At 42.0% G+C, this 21721-nt stretch overlaps 1 pseudogene; it reads left to right on the top strand.

Annotated features, from left to right (window-relative positions):
• The first annotated feature begins 8702 nt into the window (after positions 1-8702).
• On the top strand, positions 8703-9895 carry LOC121133129 (annotated as a pseudogene).
• Positions 9896-21721: the final 11826 nt, after the last annotated feature.

Raw genomic sequence — 21721 nt, 5'->3', positions numbered from 1 at the left:
GACCATTTGCCCAGCTTTTCTATTTCCTGCCTTTCTTCAGATTGTGTTTTTTTATTGTCTCTATTTCAGTTTTCAACTCTTGCAGTGTTAGCATTGTTTCTTGCAATTTTTGGTTTATCTTTTCATCCATTTGTTGCCTTTTATGATTTTTTTGGTTTGTTCTTTCTTCCGTTTCTTGCGTTTTTTGGTTTGCTTTTTCTTCCATTTCTTGCATTTTTTGCTTTGTTTCTTCTTGCATTTCCTGTCCTTTTTGGTTTGTTTTTTCTTCCAATTCTTGCATTTTTTGGTTTATTTTTCTTCATTTCTTGCATTTTTGGTTTGTTTTTTCTTCCATTTCTTTGAGGGATTTTCCTATATCCTCTTTTAGGGCCTCTATAATTTTCATAAAAATGGTTTTAAGGTCCTTCTCTTCTGCTTCGTTCGCATTGGAATGTTGGAGTCTTGCTGGTGTGGAGTCTCTAGAATCTGGTGGTGTCATATTTGTTTTTCTGTTGCTGAGTGTGTTTTTGTATTGTCTCTTTCCCATCTCTTCTTCTAGTGGGTGCAGAAAGAGTTCCCTTTTGGTGGGTGCTAGCAAGTCCAATAATCTGGTGGTTCTTCTATTCCTTGTCCTCATTCTGGTCCCATGGGTGGAGAAGAAGAACAGGAATCTGGGGCACTTAGCCTCCCACCTGGTACCCTGGACCCTTTGCTGGATCCTGTTGTACCTGATCCCGCCAGAACAGCTGCTCCCCTGGTCTCCCTGGCTCCTCTGGTTTCATGGTCTCGTTGGTGGGAGAGAAGTCCTGGAGTCTGGGGTGTTTGGCTCCCACCGGGATTGGAAGCTCTGTACAGTTCCCAGGTGATCCCCAGGCACTGGAACACAGGCCCAGAAGCAGGGCCTGTTGTACCTGATCCCGCCGCCAGAACAGCTGCTCCCCTCAGCAATAGAAACATTAACTAAGACATGGACTGTCTTTGGACCCCAAGCCTGTAAATAATGACCCAGAGACTTATTAATTATAAAAGCTTAGCCTTTAGCTTAAGCTTGTCTCAACTAGCTCTTATAACTTCAATTCACCTATCCTTTAAAATCTATGCTCTGCCATGGGGTGCTACCTCTCTTCCATCTTGCACCTCCCATTTCTTCTGTATCTTGCTGACAACTCTTACGTGTCTCAATTCTTCCTCTTCTTCCTTTCTCTCCCTGGAAGTCCCACCTATACCTTTTGTCTAGCTATTGGCCATTCAGCTTCTATATACCATTCACAGCAATACCCCTTCACACGGTGTGCAAATATGACACACAGAAGCTTTTAGAATTATACATATTATACATATATTGGTGGTGTGGTGGTGGCAGCAGCGGTGCATGCCTTTAATGTGAACACTAGGGAGGCAGAGGCAGGTGGGGGTCTGTGAGCTTGAGGCCAGCCTGGTCTACAGAATTAGTTCCAGGAGAGCTAAGGCTGTTATACAGAGAAACTCTGTAAAAACAAAACAAAACAAAAACACAACCCAGTATATATCTGAAAGAAATCTAAATGGAGTCACTTAATAATGAGGAGACAAAGTCCCAACTAGACATCTTACACCACCAAGTAAAACCTCCAGTGCCAGGAATGGGTTACATCTAGTTGAGTCATTGGCCACAGGGGCCTGACTGAAACTTCCAAATGGTTCAGACTATTACCAAGGCTAATATTGCTCTCCACAAGTTAACCCTGTATTGCTGAAGATAATCTTACTTGAACTGGTACTATAACAGCTATTCTTAGTTGTCAACTTGACTACATCTGGAATTAACTAAAACCCCAAAATGGAAGGGCACACCTGTGAGGGACTTTAGCTTAATATGAAGTGGGAAAACACACTTCTAATTGGGATTTTTTTTCTGGTGGAAAGACACACCTTTATTCCAGATCTTTTGTGGTGGAAAGACTTAGTTCTAATCTGGGCCACATCTTCTACTGAAAGCCTATATAAGGACATGGAAGAAGGAAGCTTCACTCTGTCTACTTGTTCTTGCCTCCCTAGTAAGTCCATTCCTTCACTGGCACTGGAGCCTACTTCTTGGTATTCTGGTGTAGACTGAAGACCAGCTAAAACACTCATCCTCGAGGACTGAACAACTACTTGGACCTTCCATTGGTAGACAGCCATTACTGGGACTAGCTGGACCACTGCCTGTAACTCATTCTAATAAATCCCGTGTGTGTGTGTGTGTGTGTGTGAGAGAGAGAGAGAGAGAGAGAGAGAGAGAGAGAGCGAGAGAGAGAGAGAGATTCATTCTATAAGTTCTGTTACTCCAGAGAACCCTGATTAATACAGGTGCCTAACTAGAGCCTTCATCCTTACTAACTAGTGTTCATGTAGAAAACCCTCTACATGCTGTCAAAGGAGAAAGGTAAACAACAGCCCTGCTACCAATACTTCAGTCTACAATAGTAACCTGCCTGCATTACATACCGTGCAATAGTGGCACAAACATTGTGTCAGTAGTCAACCACTCTTTAGTTACACTTAAAGTCCACCTCACAAGCTGGAACCTATGCCTGACACTGCTCAGGTGGCCAAGAATCTGAAACTCGATAGGCAATGGGCCTAGGGGAAAACAAAATACCATTGTTCTGCTAAAGGAGCAGAGCAATAAAACAACTCCTAATGGCACTCTGCTATGCCCATAGGTCAACGCCTCATTCAGACTCCACCAGAGAAGCTTGCTCTAGAGCAGATGAAAACTAATACAGAGATCCACAGCTGGACAAAGTGCAGAGTGAGAGACTTTAAAATACACAGTCCTTAACAGTCAGGGTTCAGGAAGCTACGCAAAAGAGGAGGCAGAAAGGCTGTAAGAGCCAGAGGGGACGGATGACCCTGAGAAAGCAGTGTCTTCCGGACAGAGCAGGACTGGCACACAGGAACTCACAGAAGCGGTGGCAGAAAACACAGGACCTGCACAGGCCCAAGTCAGACGGAATCCCAACCCTCGAGGGAGACGTGGACATGGGCTCCCGCTCCTAACCAAGAAGCTGTCTTCAATTGACATCTGCTTGCAAAGGAAAAATTACTTTTCTCCAATGGAGTCTCACTGAGTATATTAACCACACTTCAGGGAAGGCTCAGTGCCCAACAATAGATGGCCAACACAAAACAAACTCAATGGATTTTTGCAAACTTTTTGTCTCATATTACTTTGTTGTGGTATTTTTTTTTAATCTTATTGGTCTTTTGCTTGTACATTATGCTTTCTAATTTTTTAGTTGTGTGTGGGGAGGTGTGTCTGTGTATGTGTTTTTTTTTTCTTTTGGGGCGTTTGCTTTTGTTTTGTTTGTTTGTTTGTTTGCCTGTTTTCTGAAAGGGAAGGGAGAAAAAGAAAGGTTGTGGAGTTGGGGAAGCAGAAGAACCTGGGAGAAGTTGGGGAGGAGAAAGCGTAAGGTGAATATATCAAATAAAAAAAATTAACTAAAAGCATGTTACATACTTAAGTTTAGCAATATAATATTTGAATTCTATTCTTAAATAAAACTTTTTTTGTTGGTTTTTACGAGACAGGGTTTCTCTGTATTATTTTGGAGGCTGTCGGTCCAACCTGGCCTCGAACTCACAGCGATCCTCCTGCCTCTGCCTTCCGAGTGCTGGGATTAAAGGCGTGCGCCACCACTGCCCGGCCTATTCTTAAATAAAACTTTTATTTTAATAATAAAAAGTGCAAATAAAATAATGATGCTTAGTTTACTTAATGGAGTTTTGTTTTTTTATTCTTTGAGAATTTTACATATGCATAGTTAATTTTGATCATAGTCTCTTCTTTAAAGGTGTTTTGCATGCGTGCGTGCGTGTGTGTATGCGTGTGTGTGTGTGTGTGTGTGTGTGTGTGTGTGTGTGTGTGTGCACCATGAATATACATGTGTCCGAGGAGGCCAGAAGACACTGGATCCCCTACAGCTGGAGTTACAGGTGATTCGGAGCTGCCTGACGAGGGTGCTGCAATCACCCATGGCTGCTGTTTTTTAATTTTTTGAGGCCATAATTTACTTACAACATTCTCCCTCTCCTTTCCTTCCCCCAAACTCTCCTATAAACCTTACCTGATCTCCTTCAAATTCATAGCCTTTTTTCCTAGTTATCTCATGCATATGCTATATGCATATGCTACTACTGCCTTTTAAAGACAGGGTCTCACTATGAAGCTGTGGCTGCCTGGAACTCACAGACACCCCTGTCTGCCTGCTGATTGCCATCTGCCTGTGAGTTTCTGTCTAGCATTCATTCAGTTAATTTGCCAGGTTCTACCGAGCATTTCTTACAGAGCCAGTCAAACCCGGTTTGGGTTCTCTGCAAGAGCAGTCCACACTTTTAACCAGTAAGCCATCTCTCTAGCCTTTTGATCAGATTATTAATAAAAAGTTCTGAATAAACAAAATTAGTTTCAAAACAAATCCTGAGAATGAACATATCTTCTCTAAGTAACAAAATACATTCTTGGAATCATGACTTTTTTTTCCAAGGAGCCTTAGGAGCCTGTCCTGGAACTCCTTCTGTAGACGAGACTGTCTTTGAACTCACAGAGCTCTGCCTGCCCCTGCCTCCCTAGTGCTGGGATTAAAGGTGTGAGCCACCACTGCCTGGCAATCATGACTTTTTTGATGCTTCTGTTTCATCCCACGTTGTATTTTCAGGGTTTGCTGTTCATTCCCTCGTTGTATGCCATTCAAGCCATGGCTTATTTCAGCTCTGAACTGCTTTTAATTGTTCTGGGGTTCAGGCATGATCAAATCTGATCTGTTTACTGTTAGAGTTTAGACATTGCTGGGGTTTCCACCAGGCTTAGGCTGACAGGAACCCCTGGGCACCGTCTCCTGTCAGTGGCTTCATGCTCATATCAACAGTTCTGTGCACATGACAAGTTAATCATCCAGATATTTCTGGAGTTTGACCATTGGATCCAACGGGCTTGAGGATTGTGCTGTTGAAGGCAAACCGCAACACCTCCTCCATCAACCGTATTCCTAAGGAGACAAGGGCTCCAAGCTCCTTCCCTGATGATCTGCTGCCAGTCTCCAGAAACTGGGTGGGCTGAGGTACAGGTCTCTGGAATGTGCAATTCTTTTCTCTTTTTTTCCTATTTAAAATTTCAGAGGATTTGTTCTTCCTGTCAGAGGAATAAAATTAGGACTTCAGTGCTCTCTCCTCTCTGGTTGGGGTAGTTCTTCTCCACCACAACCAGCTGTGGCAGCAGCTGGCCCTCACCAGGCCTGGGAGGCTCCTCCCCTTAGGAAAATTTTTAGTGGGAGTTCTTGTTAAGGGGCATACTCATGAAGGCTCTTTCTCCACGGCTCCATTTCATTAGAGTTTGACATAAGTACTTCCATGTTGGTAGACAATTTTCACACATACAAGGGAAAGGTATTCAGCGTTTAAAAGGAAAGGAACTTGGACACATGGCCACAGCATGGATGAACTTTTAGAATGCAATGCAAAGGAAAAAAGTCAATCACAAAAAGAGAGTATAATTCTACCTAAATGAGGCATGTTAAATAATCAAACTCAGAGTGCAGCATAGTAGTTGCCAGGACCAAAGACAATAGGGAATTTTCACTTAATAAGTATATTTTTCAAGACCATGTGAGTTATAGATCTAGGTAGTAGTGACAGCTGCGCAGCATCATGAACACGTTTCACACACTCAACTATGAAATAAAAAAATAGGATAATACACTTTGTATTACGTATTTTGCTGGCACCACAACAAAATTCTCTATAATGGAAAAGGTTGAGATTGTTGACTCTGGCAGCAATCCTCCCCTTCCTGAGCATGTATCCAGCTACCCAGACAACAATGCAGATGAGACTATAAGGAGGGCTCTTTGGATGGCCCTAATCAGCTATAGGCGATTTACTGTCTTCTCCACCCTCAATGAGGCTCCTTTACAATTCATTCTCCCTAGCCCTCTCTCACAAAGCTGCAAATTATTTGCCAGATTCATCACAGAGCTAAATAAACCACCAGTCCTTAAGGAACCCATGGGACTGAGGACTCCCCAGGGCCCATGACACAGGTGGCTGTAAAGGGTCTGTCACACCCTCCTCTCCCCAGAGAACTCTTTCCTAAGGCTCCACCTTCAGGCCTGACTGGACTCAAAGCCCTCATCCCCCTGACGTCACTTGGTTCCCATCACCACAAGTAAAGGCCTGGGAGTCTCACGGCAGGAGTTCTAAGTGCTGTGTGTGAGTTCATTATCACCCAATCCCGAGAACCAGAGGCTTTCTAAACACCAGACTGCTCCCTAAACAGATGGGGCAGTGAGCTGATGAGTCAGAACAAATCATTTTTATAGAAAAGATCATCATGATGTTATTTTATTTTATTTGACAAAAAAAGAAAAAGAAGAATCTTGTGGAAAATCCAACAAATAAAAAGTTCTCACTGTGCGAGGCATGACTCCTTTAACCGCAGCATTCTAGAGGCAAATGTAGGCAGATCTCTGAGTTTGAGGCCAGTCTGGTGTACCAAGAGAATTCCAAATATAGTTAGTGCTGCTAGACAAAGAAAACCTGTCTCAAAGAACAAAATCAAACAAAAAAAACCCCAAAATTTCATTGTAATAAAAGTTGCTATTGTGCTTGTGTGTGTGGACAGGAAGCATTTGTTAACCCTTGCACACACAGCAGGGAAAGGATCTACGTCACTCCAGCAGTAAGTATTAGCTATTTACCCGGTCTTCATCTACTTTATCAAGGGAGGCCTTGTCAATAAAAGCTCACTTTTGTGTTTAGAGATTACTGTGGGGACACCAGACCTTGAGCAGAAACCCACTTCCCCTTCGGCCTGGGAGCAGGCAGCTGTGAGATAATGTTTACTGAAAACAATTCAGTGCTATAAAGCTCTTGATAGGGCTCAGATAAGGGCTTGCTCACTGAAACACCATGACTTTGACACCCCCTACGGCTAGATGCTTCTTCCTGTTCCCCTGCTGTGTCTCCCAATTCTGGGGCCGGAGATTAAACCACCAGCCAGGAGGGTGAGAAGTCTGGAAAGAATTGTATGTAGATGGATGACAGAAGTCCTTAAAAAGGGAAGCTCTTTTTTTTCTTGGGGAGCTCTCTCTCTCCTAAGCGGACTTGGGGTCTCCTCCTAAGCTGACTTAGGAAGCATAAAGTTTTCTTAAAGCAACCAACTGGTCTCTGTGTCATCTATCCCGACCACCTGGCTACATTCTCGGATGCAGGCTGCACAGCAGGTGTGACAATTGGAGGATCCCACCGAGATTGTGAAAGCGAGGTAAGTGAGCGGGTTCGTCTCTTTTTCTGGCCAGGGACAGATTGGGGAAAAAAGAAAAGAAACTATGGGGAATAGTTCTGGGAAGCTTAAATTACAGTATCAAGTTAAAAGTTACTTGAAGGACATGGGACTACAGTAAAGTCTAAAACCTTGGAAGGCTTTTTAAAATGGATTGAACATGCGAGTCCATGGTTCATTACTGGGGGAGGCTTAAATGTCCCAGATTAGAAGGATGTTCACTATGATCTTTAGAGTCGGGTGTTGGTGACATATGCCTTTAATCCCAACACTCGAGAGACAAAGGTAGGTAGGATGGAGGCCATCCTTGTATATAGAGCAAGTTCCAGGACAGCCTCCAAAAGGATAGAGAGAAACCCAGTCAAAAAAAAAAAAAAAAAAAAAAGAAGGGTAAAATAAAAAATCTCCAGTCTTTCACCTGATCCACTGAGGTCAGGAAAGTAAAGGAAAACTGAGAGATTTAAAAGACTGGCCAACAAGTAAGACTATAAGTATGTATTAAAAATGGGCTACCAAGCTAGGGGTACCAAATTAAATGTCTAGGCCTTTGCCTGACAAAGGTCAAAAAAGAAAAGCGAAACCTAAGAAGTTGCCCGCAGTTGGAGGGTGGATTGGAGAATCATCCTCAATGGGAGGATGGATTAAAGATAGATAAATTTAAAAAATTGGTAAAGTTAATAAATAAGGCCAATCTTTCACCTGATCCACTGAGATCAGGAAAGTAAAGGAAAACTCAGAGAACTAAAAGGATAGCCAACAAGTAAGGCTATAAGTATATATTAAAAAGGGGGTACCAAGCTAGGGGTACCAGATTAAATGTCTAGGACCTTGCCTGACAAAGGTCAGGAAAGAAAGGGAACCTAAGAGATCACCCTCAGTTGAAGGGTAGATTGGATTAAATGTCTAGGTCCTCACCTAACAAAGGTCAGGAAAGAAAGGAAACCTAAGATAAGAAGTTGCCCTCAGTTGGAGGGTGGATTGGAGGATCATCCTCATTGGGAGGATAGATTAAAGACGGGTAAATTTAAAAAATTGGTAAAGTTAATAAATGAGGTATTAGTATTCAGTAAAAAAAAAGACAAAGGTATATAAAATAAAAGAAATGTTTACATTTATATGGGGTAGGTTATTGATACAAGTTTAAGGTCAATTTAAAAAATTGGTAACAGTTAATAAATGAGGTATTAGTATTCAGTAAAGAAAAAGGCAAAGGTATATAAAATAAAAATGTTTGGTTACATTTATATGGGGTAGGTTATTGATACAAATTTAAGGTCAATTTTGTGAGTCATCTCTAAAAACTTTTGGCAAAAGCCTTGCCTTTCCACTTTACATCTACAGAATTACAAGGAGTGGGTATGGCTGTAGCCCCTGGGTGTAGCTCAAAACTTCTCAAATGGAGTGGCCTTGTCTTCGGTATTTCTCATCGTGTTGGAGCGCGGCCTGTCAGCCTCGCCGAGCACTATGCCTTCGATCAAGTTGCAGAGTTCTGATGGAGAGATATTTGAAGTTGATGTAGAAATTGCCAAACAATCTGTGACCATCAAGACCATGCTGGAAGATTTGGGAATGGATGATGAGGGAGATGATGATCCTGTTCCTTTACCAAATGTTAATGCAGCAATTCTAAAAAAGGTCATTCAGTGGTGCACCCATCACAAGGATGACCCTCCTCCTCCTGAGGATGATGAGAACAAAGAAAAGCGGACAGATGATATTCCTGTTTGGGACCAAAAATTCCTGAAAGTTGACTAAGGAACACTTTTTGAACTTATTCTGGCTGCAAACTACTTAGACATCAAAGGTTTGCTTGATGTCACGTGCAAGACTGTGGCCAATATGATTAAAGGGAAAACTCCTGAGGAGATTCGTAAAACCTTCAACATAAAAAACGACTTTACTGAAGAAGAAGAGGCCCAGGTACGCGAAGAGAACCAGTGGTGTGAAGAGAAGTGAAAATACTGTGCCTGACACTGTAACACTAGAAGGGTTGTTCTAAATGCTAGTGCACTGCTTTGTTTATAATTGTTAATATTAGAAAACAGTAGACAAACACAGCCTTGTCCTCATTGCATGTGTAGTTCCAGTACAGATCTGACCTATGGCTGAGTTTCTTCTATGAGCAGAAGGTTTTTGTTTTGTTTTGTTTTGTTTTTCTCATTACTCTGAATAAAGCTGAACTTTGGGTTCTCTGTGGAAAGTGGCATTTTGGGCTTTCCCTCTTTCTGTAAAGCAATTTCTGCCTAGTTCATTGTCCAGTTAATTTCAGTGAGCCTTTCTAAGTTGGCATTGTAAATAAAACAACTTATGAGAAGTATGCTGAAATAGAATTAACAAAACATGATCTTTGTTCATGGAGTCGGAAACTGGAACACAGCAACTTGAAGTTAATGTTGTGAATGGGGTTGTCAGGATTAGGATATCTTTCAGCCTCTCTGCTGCTGGTAAGCTTGTACACAGTTGGGCTCTCTTAATTAGATCTGAGGACTTGTTTTTTCTTCTTTAATTTTTAATATGTTGCTAGATATGTAGTTTACTCTACCCAGTTTGGTTTTGGAGGGGCTGTAACTAGATATTTTCTTTGCTTTTCAATTAAAAAAGACACTTACTTCATGTGGTATGTCATCTTTTTAATCATCATTGTTCCCACTTGGGGAAAGACACTACTTGCATGTAAAAAATAATTTAATCTTTAACATTAAAGTGTACTGCAAAACCCAGAAAACAGCCTTACTAAATGCAAGATGCGTTTCAATAAAAAGTAATACAATAAAAAAAAAACTTCTCAAATGAAGAAATGATGAGGGACATACAGAACTTTTTCAACCTTTTGTTTTAATTCAACGATTGACTGGAGTTGTTCTGTTAAAGAAGTTTCAGTTCAACAAACTAATCATAACCTAGGCAAAAGGAGAGATATGTATGCATGGTCTGTGTGTATGGACGTGGCCACGTCAGTATGTATGAAGTGTGAAATGTAAATGCGTAAATGTTGACAAAAGCAACTGTTCTAATTGCCTTGGATATGATTAAAGGGATACTTAAATCCCTTCAAACAGTTAAAAACTACCTAAATCGATTTAGATATAGCCAAAAGAAACATCCAGTCAGTTGGTTAATATTTTAACAAAAAATTTAAGTTAAGCCCTCAGAGCCAGTCAAAAGAGAGAGAGAGAGAGAGAGAGAGAGAGAGAGAGAGAGAGAGAGAGAGAGAGGGAGGGAGGGAGGGAGGGAGGGAGGGAGGGAGGGAGGGAGGGAGGGAGGGAGGGAGAGAGAGAGAGAGAGAGAGAGAGAGAGGTTTTTCAGGGAACTGCCCTGCCGCTTTGGCAGGCCCCACCCCCAAAGGTGTCTGTGTAGATACAAATTAGGCCTTGTCAGCTCAGATGCAAACCAGGCCTTGTCAGCTAGTGAGAGCTACAGGTTAAAAAAAAAAAGGACTATTTGGGACATAGTATAGTTTACAATCCTTAAATGATTCTCAAAGGTACTTAATGGTTATATCCCTTTTAAAGGACATCTACTAATAATTTAAATAGTGATCCCAATTCACCTAGATAGTTGACTAAGGAGGGTAGACAAATCCTTCTACTGTTATGGTCCAACTTCAACAGTTCATACAAAATTTAAAAATAAAAAAGGGGGAGTAATGTCCCCAGTCCCCACATGATTCATTAAATAATCCACTCCTCATTTAAGAATTTTTTAAATGTAAATGCCAGTGAGCAATCTACTTCAGACAGATTCTGACATAATGGAAGTTAAACAACTATTGCTCAGGTCAAATGGAAACATCCATACACTAGACAGTAGATAAGACCCTAATTTGGGGTCGAGGGCATGTTTGTGTTTTCTTGCAGGAAAAGAATAAAGCTTCAGTAGCTGTCACAACATTTGGTGAGATGCATGGAGCAGAAAAAAATGGACCTGAGACCGTGGGAGCCTGCCCAAGCCAGTTGGAGATCTCCTAAATCGGTGTTCCTGACCCTTGATGTCATCAAATCTACAGCCCGAGAAAGAAATAAAACAGTCAGTTCGAGATTTCCAGTTTCTCATCAGGCCTGCTACATCAACCTCCTGGACCCGTGAGTTTTCATCCCAAAGCCAACAAAACTGGAAGATTAGCAGTTTGCCTTTGACACACCTTAAAACAACAGAATTCATTTTGCCTTGGGAAAAAAGGACCCATTTAAAACATTTGGACATTGGTATGGACTGTGATGAGTGGCCCAAGACTCTTTTCAGTATTTAAACAGGGCTTGAAATATCAGACTTGGTAGTTCCTGTTTCTGGAATCACACCTATGCCAGTGTGTTTTTCTGGAGAAATGTGGTTTGTCCTGGTGCGACAAAAAGACTTTGACTCGGGTTACATGTTCGGCTGATACTACTGACATTAAATCGACAGACTACATCACCACAGGAACAAATTGGTACTCTGTAAATAGTGCAACAAGCCTCTTGTACATATTTTTTATGCTACATGTGTAACATCAATGATTGTACCTAATGTATCTGTGCAAGTGCACTATCTAATGCTTTCCTAGGTAGATCTTAAAATGATTGTAAACTTTATCACTGTTTTAACCGTCAAATTGTAACTATAAATCACCCTTGTAACAAAGAAAGACTGGTGGTAAAATGCTACGGCCCAGATTGGGGGATGGGCAGGTGACAGAGAGGCGCTATGTCAGTGGGGGTCCTAGGAATGGTAACAGTGACAGTAGGCATTCTGGCTTCGTGCTGAGTTCAAAGTGCCTTAGCCCATGGCAATCCCGATAGCCATAAAGCCTTATTACAGATGATTCTAAGGTTGGGGCGCTTTGTTGACGGACAACCTGTGGGGACGACCCCTCCCACCTAAGACAGGGGTTCAAGGTCCCCCGAGGACGGGCAAGGGAGGGTGACCCCACTTGACCTAAGCCAGGAGTGCCTCATTTAAAAATAAAAAGGGGTGAATTGTGGGGACACCAGACCTTGAGCAGAAACCCACTTCCCCTTCGGCCTGAGAGCAGGCAGCTGTGAGATAATGTTTACTGAAAACAATTCAGTGCTATAAAGCTCTTGATAGGGCTCAGATAAGGGCTTGCTCACTGAAACACCATGACTTTGACACCCCCTATGGCTAGATGCTTCTTCCTGTCCCCCCATGCTGTTTCTCCCCGATTCTGGGGCCAGAGATTAAACCACCAGCCAGGAGGGTGAGAAGTCTGGGAGAGTTGTTGGAGAATTGTATGTAGATGGATGGCAGAAGTCCTTAAAAAGGGAAGCGTTTTTTCTTGGAGAGACTTCTCTCCTAAGCTGACTTGGGAAGCATAAAGTTTTATTGAAGCAACCGAACGGTCTCTGTGTCATCTATCCCGACCACCTTGCTACATTCTTGGATGCAGGCTGCACAGCAGGTGCGACAGGTTACCAGCATGTGTCATTCGTGGATGATCAATTACGCTACTCCTAATTTGTACTGACCATGTGATACAAGAATATTTTAATACCTTGGACCTAACATTGATAAAGAAGTTAAAAATGGCTGACGATAAAGAAAGATAGGTAGAATACAGACATAATTTTATTTTTGAAAAATAAAACATTTCAAATAAATATGATAAAATAATTAATGAATAACAACCTTACAAAAATAATGCATCAGAATAAAAGTCTGTGCCAAAGAAATACATGGACATAAAAATTTACCATGCTGAAAACATTTTAAATATTGACTGACTAAAAAAGAGATTATGGCTGTCATGATATAACTTAACCATGTCCATGATGTCAGGTAACTGTCAGTAACAACCAAAAATACCTTGCAGTGACTAAAATCTATCTAGTGCCCACAATCTCACCAATGGGTTCGAGCACACACCTCAAATAAATCAAGTCCTGTTAAATATACAGACCTTTATTAAACATTAACCAATAATTACAGAGCAGGTTATAGAGCTACCTGCTAACAACTGTCTAGAGGCAGCTATCGGAACATTCCAGAACTTAGTTGTCTCACACTCCCTGTGCTTTGGGCCATCAGACTTTGTCACTACCACCATCACCACCCCCACACACCTTTATTTATTTGTTTGTTTGTTTGTTTATTTATTTGAAGCAGGGGTTCTCTGTATAACAGCCCTAGCTGTCTTGGTCCTGGACTCACTCTGTAGACCAGGTTGTCCTTAAACTCAGAGATCTGCCTGCCTCTGCCTCCCTAGTGTGGGAATTAAAGGCGTGCTCTACTATGGCCCAGCTGTCTGGGATATTTTTGTTGTGTTTTAATTTGTTTGAAAGGGTGTCTGGCTATGATCCCCAGCCTGGCCTCAAACTTCTGGGTCACCCTTCTGTCTTACATCCAGAGAAGCTCTGACTACAGTAGCATGACTTCACATCAACTCTCCCTTTTCAGTCAGCCTTCAGGAGAATGAAGGCCACCCCTTCATTCCAGGATAAGGAACATTTCTAAAGTTCATGTCTTTATCCCTCCAATTGCCCTGGGAAAACCCACTGTTAGCATTTACCTGGCACTTGATATTAATAGGCCAGTTTTCACCAATTAAAAAGGTAGTTAGCCAAGTCTCAGATATTCTGTCAGTCACCTGAGTCTTAGGCTGGCAGAATGCCTGCTGATGCTGCCTCACTGATGTCCCATGTCACCTGGGTGACAGATTAGCCTAAGTAACACATAGCAAAATATCACAGCCTGCAGAATTTTAAAGTAAATTATGAGCATTTTTAACACTGTTGAGTTACTGAGGAATGCTTATCCAGTTGGACATCTTAAAAAGCAGGAACATTGAATGATAAAATGCCAGTACTTACAATACCATGACACATTACAACATAGAGCATATGCAACATGTCATAGCATAAATGCTTTTGTTTGAACTTATGATCTGTCATCTCTGACATAAGCAAAGAGGTATATACTTTTTAAAAATAGCTTTAGAGGTTATCCAAGATTCTGGTTACCTGTTCATCAGGGCTGTCTTAGGGTGGGGGGTGGAGGGTGAAGGAGGCATTCCAGAGCATCCAGAGCTACTGCCCTTCCAAGAAGCCAAGCTCCCATGATGAGTCCTCCAATTTCTGTAGCCGAGGGAGACTATTTCAGGACACAGGTCTGCTCCCTGGTGACCTGGTGGTTCATTTAAAGCTGGGAACTGACGACTAAACAGTGTTGTTGATGTTTTAATCTTAGAGGCCTCCTGACCCAACCACCCAACACAATTCTTTTAGTTTGAAAATCAGTGTGCTCTGTGAGGCAGAAACACACCCGATTTGTCAATAGTGATGTCCCCTTGCACTTAACAAAGTACCTGGCTGGCCATCTAGGTCCTCAAAGAATATTTTCTGGATGAAAGGTAACTGAAATTCTATTAATGAGATGAGAAATGGAAACCAAACAGAACCATGTGACACCGTGATTCCAGGCAGCAGTCAGAGTACAAGTTACCCTCTCAGGTCAGCCAACCAGACCTGGTGGCTCTGATCAATGTGATCCAGATGGGGCAGGGGGTCCTAGAAATTCCAAAGGCTAAGTCTAGAAGTTAATTTACATGATTGGCACTTGCCATGAATGATCATTTTATTCTGCTTATCTCTAGCTGCTCATTCAGGGCTTCCACCCTCCCGTTGTTCTCTGGAGCTTCCAAGATCAGCATTTACATCTGCTCTCTCGCTGATCTGTGGGGACACCAGACCTTGAGCAGAAACCCACTTCCCCTTCGGCCTGGGAGCAGGCAGCTGTGAGATAATGTTTACTGAAAACAATTCAGTGCTATAAAGCTCTTGATAGGGCTCAGATAAGGGCTTGCTCACTGAAACACCATGACTTTGACACCCCCTACGGACAGATGCTTCTTCCTGCTCCCTGCTGTGTCTCCCTGATTCTGGGGCCGGAGATTAAACCACCAGCCAGGAGGGTGAGAAGTCTGGAAAGAATTGCATGTAGATGGATGGCAGAAGTCCTTAAAAAGGGAAGTGTTTTTTCTTGGGGTGTGCTCCTAAGCTGACTGGAGAAGCATGAAGTTTTCTTAAAGCAACCGACCGGTTTCTGTGTCATCTATCCCGACCACCTCGCTACATTCTCGGATGCAGGCTGCACAGACAGGTGCGACACTGATCCTATCTGAGCTGCATCATGTCTTTTCTTGTGTGTGCTTTATGGAGAGATAAGCGCTCTGTCAATCTTCTACATTGTCTCATCGTTTCACTTACTCACAGAAACATATTTCACAAGAGCACTTATCAGCCATGTCATTCTCCTGTCTCCTTTCTCAGCTTTTTGTCTGATTTACATTTTAACTTAAACAATATTTAATTGATATTAAATTTAAATTTAAACCCAGGACTTCATATATGCTAAACAAGCACTGTCCACTAAACTATGCTGCAAACTCAAATTGAAATTTTAAATCATTACGCTCCTTTGGATTATGTGCTTCCAGGACAAAATATTTATGTGTTTATGCAGGGACAGCCTATGATAGACCATGAGAAAATTGACCTGCTATATTAAATAGGGAGCTACTTTTACCAGGCTGTACCTCTCTGCAGCCAACCAAGAGGCAAGATTAAGATTGGTGAGCTCCTCTGGTGGCCTCTTCCCTAAAACTATCAAATCTGGCCCACAGACAGCTCTATGCTAAGTTTCCTTTTTGTTGTTGTTTAGTTTGGTTCCTCAGAATGGTCACCTCTGTATTTCCAGCTTTGCTTCTAACTTGCACATACATTCCAAAGGCATCCTTCGCATCTGAGCAAGTTTCTGTCACTGTTAGCCAGCCATCTGTCAGGCAAATGGTCCTGCATGGCTAAGCTCTCAGCCCATTCGCCTGCATGATCTCCTTTCTGCTTAACTCTTTTGCCCTGACACTCCTTCATTGTACTTGGTGATTTTGAATTACAAATGTCCCCCAATTTTGTCAGAGTTTTCATTTGTTCCCCCATTATTGTCACTGTTCTAGTTTGCTTTCTGTTGCTGTGATAAAGGCTGTGACCAAAACAATTTGGGGAGGAAAGCCTTGATTTCATTCTAAAGCTACATTCCATCATGAAGGGGGCCAAGGCAGGAGAGCTTGAGTAAGAAACCTCCAAGAGTCACTACTTACTGCTGACTCTCTGCTAGCTTGCTTATGCAGCCCAGAAGACCCACCGCCCAGGAATATGCTTCCCAGAGTGGGAGGGGCTCTCCTGCATCAGCTACCAATCAAGAAAAATGCTCCACAGACACAGGCAGACACAACCACGGGTCGATCTGATCCATGGAATTTCTCAGCTGAGGCTCCCTCTTCCCAGGTGACTCTAGTTTGTGACAACTTGACAATAAAAACTAACAAACTTCCCATTACAAACCATGGAGTGGTGAGTTTTATGTTCATCACTCTCTTATCATTTAAAAATGTATTCCTAATTCCTATAATCTTCATTATCAGATTTAGTTCTCCTTCAGTAGTCAAGAACAGATACCAGAGAAAAGTACCCATTTAAAACACAAATCCTAAACATATTAAATATACATATATATACTCTAAGAGAAAGTGTGTGTTCGTGAGATGGGTTCCCTCACCAGGTAAAGGTCTAGAGATTCAGTAGGTGAACGTTAGGCCATCCCCATCCCCATGCTTCTGCTAAGCCTCAAGGCATTTCCTAGCATTGTCTCTCTAATCACTTCCCTAGGATGGTCACACAAGGTCTGTAGGTACAGTTTGGCACATTAGAACAGAGTTTGTCATTTTATGGACACCCCCATGGAGGGCCTCACCCTCCCTGGGGAAATGAGGGGCTATTGGGGGGATTGGTGGGAGGGCACGGGAGGAGGGAAGGGAAACGGAGAGGGACCTGGAATTGACATGTGAAGCAACCTTGTTTCTAATTTAAATTTAAAAATAAAAAATATGTATAAAGAACAGAGTTTGTATGTGGCAATGAACAAGGAAGGCAAGCTAGGGTGTCTTTAATCAAACTGGGAACAGCACAAGTAGACTGTCACTATTTCCTTAATCTTACCATCTATCACAATGATAAGGGCTGCCACCTTCCACTAAATGGCCACTGCCAAGAAGTTATCTCACATTTAAAAGATGCCCTTCACCATACTCAGTAACAATAGGCGCTGAACCTAAGCCACATGACTCAAGGAGAACTATGCCGTACTAAGTCAACAAGGTTACATTTCTAGACTTTCAAAAGACAAAGCAAACAGAGCGAAACTTCAGAGATTCAAGTCACCTTGGCTGTAGGACAAGGGCATACCATTTCTTGCAATTAAGAGAAATAAGAATGAGTAGTGAATTTTCAAAATGCTGTGAAGGCAGAGCACATCTATACTAAGTATTTCTAATTAAAAACCTCCAGGGAAGCTGGGCAGTGGTGGCACACGCCTTTAATCCCAGCACTCAGGAGGCAGAGGCAGGCGGATCTCTGTGGGTTCGAGACCACCCTGGTCTATAGAGTGAGTTCCAGGACAGCCTCCAAAACCACAGAGAAACCCTGTCTTGAAAAAAAAAAACAAAAACAAAACAAAAAACAAACAACCCCCCCAAAAAAAACAACAACAAAAAACTCTCCAGGAAGAGTCAGATGTCTAGGTCAATAGTAAAGCGACTAGATGCTTGAAGCCCTAGATTCAATTCTCTCTGGCATTACACACACCCCAAAATAAAATCTCCAGTGGGCACTGATTGGTGCTTCTGAAGAAGCAACTTGTGTGTGGGACTAGTCCCCTCCTGGTTTCCTCTGGGAAACTGACTTCAGAGTTGTTGATGATATCTAGGTATTTTTCCTTGACTGCTCAAAGAAATTCCAGGTGATATGGTTTGCAGTTATTCACATGAAAAGCCAGAGGTTATTTCTAGGACTGTTATAGAAAAATAGATAGTATCTGCAAAATTCATTGAAGCCATGTAAAATATGCATGCCTTGGAATGTCTGACGGGCTACATTACTTCTGGTTAACTACTGAACTTGAAAATAATTGAATTTTAAAATTCCCATATTTCTTGCCCAAAGACGTCAGGAAGCACATAGGGTTGTCTTTTCCCTGCCAATAAAACACTTGTTTTCAGAGGTTATTTGCAGTAGTCTGTTTTACATATTTCATACAATGCCTTTTCTTTCGGGAGAAAGAAAAATCTGTTCATACATGTAAATTAATGGAAATGCCCTCTTGCAGAAGTTGGGTTTCCAGTATATAACTCCTAGCTTCTATTATTTGAAAATGTGGGCTGTAACACAGCCCAATGTAGTGCCAGCCTGGACTACACAATGGGTTTGAGGCCTGGCTAGATTACATAGTAATGTCAGGGCCAACCTGAGCTACACAGTAAATAAACTCAAAGCCAGTCAAAACTACAGTGTGATGCGATCTCAAAAACACACAAAAAGAGTGGTAGATCAGTGGTTAGGAGTTTGTACTGCTCTTAAGGAGGACTTGGGTTTGATTCTTAGAACCCAAGTCAGGCAGCTTATACCTATATGTAACTCCAATTCTAGGAAGACCTATGGTGTTTCTCTGAGGCGTGTGCACTCTGTGTGTGTGTGTGTGTGTGTGTGTGTGTGTGTACACTCACACAAACATTCTCTCTCTAGTTTCTAAGGGAAAATATATATAATCTATATACAAACAACAAAAAAGAAGTTGGTTCACCCACTTCTGTCCTCAGGAAGGGATGCTGGGATGCTGCCTCCTACCTCCAGCTGAAGAACTGACTGGAGCCTTTCACTAAGCATGGTGGGGCCACCAAGGGGTACCATAAAGAAGCACAGCCAGCAGCTGTACATACGTGGAGACAGGGTTCTGATGACTAAGCCAGCAGGAAGCTGAAAGGACACCACCTCAAGCAGCAACCTCCAACTGGGGCTCTGGTCACATGGCCATGGAAAATATGCCTGTGAGGATGTACATGCAAACTGACATGGAGACAAATTTGATCAAAGTTTGCTTGCTTTTCTTTTTTTCCTTCAAGACAGGGTCTCACTGTGTGCCGGGGTCCAGCCTCAGCTCCAGTTCGGGTTCTGAATAGCTCAAGCCCCCTTTATACTTTCACAGAGATTTCTCTACCCTATTTACATGAACAGCTTTATTGTTGGTCCTATTTTGACTTTTAAGAAATACATTGTAATCATTGTAAAAGCCCCCATTGTTTCCCTTTATGCTTCCCCAAATACATTTTCTCACCCAATTCAAAATCTTATTCTAGACACAGAGTTCAGCATTTTTGCTGAACTCAAGCCAGACACATCCTGCTCTTGCAGCACTTATGTCACCTGGCAGCTACTTGCAGTTACAAAGTTAAAAAGTAACAGACATGGACACAATGCTATAAGAACAATATTCAAACCCAGACAATTCTTTCACGTCTGCAAGATATGCTTTTATACAGCTCCCTTTTCTACAAGAGGGACCCATGTCTCAATCTCTCTGTAAGTCAGACTTTGATACTGCACTCTTTCCCCATCTCACATTAGTATACTTCTTCCACCAACATAAGTTCCTTTGTATGATAAAATGGATCTCTAAATCCCGTATTTTACACTGCATCTTTCCATTGCATCATACCAGCCTATCATTGATTCTATATGCTTGGTGTCAAGGGAATCTACTTTCAACAGTTACCACTATGTGTTTCCTGAGGCTTTCCCTAGTCTGTGCATACATGCCTTACTCTCCTTTCCAGAACTGAGACAGTTAATATTCCAAGTGTTGTTCTTTCATATGTACCTAATTGTCTTTAGTGAGTGAGCAAAGTTCCCAAGATTAGGAGTTGTAGCTAGATTAGAGATTTGAGAAGCATTAGCCCCCTGCTGAACCTTAGGAGAACATAACTGAGAAAGAACAGAATTGCCAGGGAAAATTACAACTGTTGCATGTGTGACTGACAAAGTAAAACTTAAAATCATTCAAAGAATCAACAGTATGAGAAAGAAGCTGCAAACTGCAGGAATTTTGCAAATTACAACCCTGTTCTGTGGACTACTTGTCAAGTGAGAGTCCATTTCCACAGGTGCCTTGTCCCGAGGAAAACCATTGGACAGGTAGTCATATGTTGATCTGAGACTAGGCTACGTGGCTCCCAACAACTATGTGGCCCTGGCTGTCCTAGAACTCACTCTGTAGATCAGGCTGGCCTCAAATTCAAGAGCTCTGCCTGCCTCTCCCTCCCAGCTGCTGGGATTAAAGGTGTGTGCCACTACAGCTGGCCTACATACTTAGTGAAAACTGAAACTCTCTTAAGTTTTTTTTAAGGGAGCATGTCACTAGCCTAGGATGAACCCAAACCATCTTTGCTGCAGGTTCCTACCCTCAGGTCTCTGTGATTTGCTTAGCTTAGAGATTAACTGTATTTTAATATACCACCATCAAAAAGCCTTATTTTCCTGGTAGAATCAAGGAAAACAGATAATTATAAGAGGGAAGCTTTATGAAGAAAGAGTTTGCAAAGTTCATGTCAGTAGAAAGCTCAACCTGCACTCTATTTCTAAACGTGTTTTCTAAAGATAATGGAAAAAAGGATGACATGTGGACAACAGCAAACATTTGCAGAAAATAAAAATCCTGCCATCCATAAGTTATCACAGCTTGGTGAGGATTCCATGAGATTGTGTTCGAGATCCCAAAGTGTTGGAGATGCCAGAAGGTACTTGTCAAAGGAAGTTGCAAGCCAGGTGTGGAACCAGCCCATGAGACAGACATGTGTTGCAGTCACCAAAGCTTGAAAAGAATTGGAGATCTGAAGACTGCTTTGACACTGGATATGGAAATGCAGAATGTAGTTTTCTCTGCTGGTTTTCAGTCTTTCTTTGGTCCAGTATTTCCGCACTATGCTCTCTTTCTTCCCTTTTGGAATAACAATGTATATTCTGTGCCATTGCACATTAGAAGTATGTTATCTGCTTTTTTATTTTGATTTCACTGAGGGTTACAGATAAGAGACTGCAATGAGTCTCAAAAGAGACTTGATCTTATGGCTTTTAAACAGTGTTGAAACTATAATAGATTAGAGGGACTTTTGAAATTGAACTGAATGGTTTTTTGTTTTTTGGGGTTTTTTTGTTTTGTTTTTTTTTGTTTGTTTGTTTGTTTGCATTAGGACATGGCTACAAGCCTATGGGGGCAAGGGAATGAGACGTGGTGGTTTGAGTAAGAACGGCCTCCACAGGCTAATATATTTGAATGCTTAGTCATCAGGGAGTGGCACTAAAGAAGGATTAAGTGTGGCCTTGTTGGAGAAGTGTGTCACTGGGTGTGACACTTTGAGGTTTCAAAAGCCCAAACCAAGCCACTGCAGTGACTTTTTTCTTCCTTTGGACATGGATGTAGAACTCCCAGATACTTCTCCAGCACCACGTCTGCCAGTGTGCGGCCATGACAATAATGGACTAGACCTCTGAAAACAGTAAGCCAGCCTCAATTACATGCCTTCTTTTATAAAGGACATCATGATCACAGCAATAGGAC

The sequence above is a fragment of the Mesocricetus auratus genome, unplaced genomic scaffold (assembly GCF_017639785.1).
Source record: "Mesocricetus auratus isolate SY011 unplaced genomic scaffold, BCM_Maur_2.0 Super-Scaffold_100020, whole genome shotgun sequence".
Lineage (NCBI taxonomy): Eukaryota > Metazoa > Chordata > Mammalia > Rodentia > Cricetidae > Mesocricetus > Mesocricetus auratus.
Note: the sequence above shows the minus strand (reverse complement) of the source record. Positions and strands in the feature narration are given on the sequence as shown.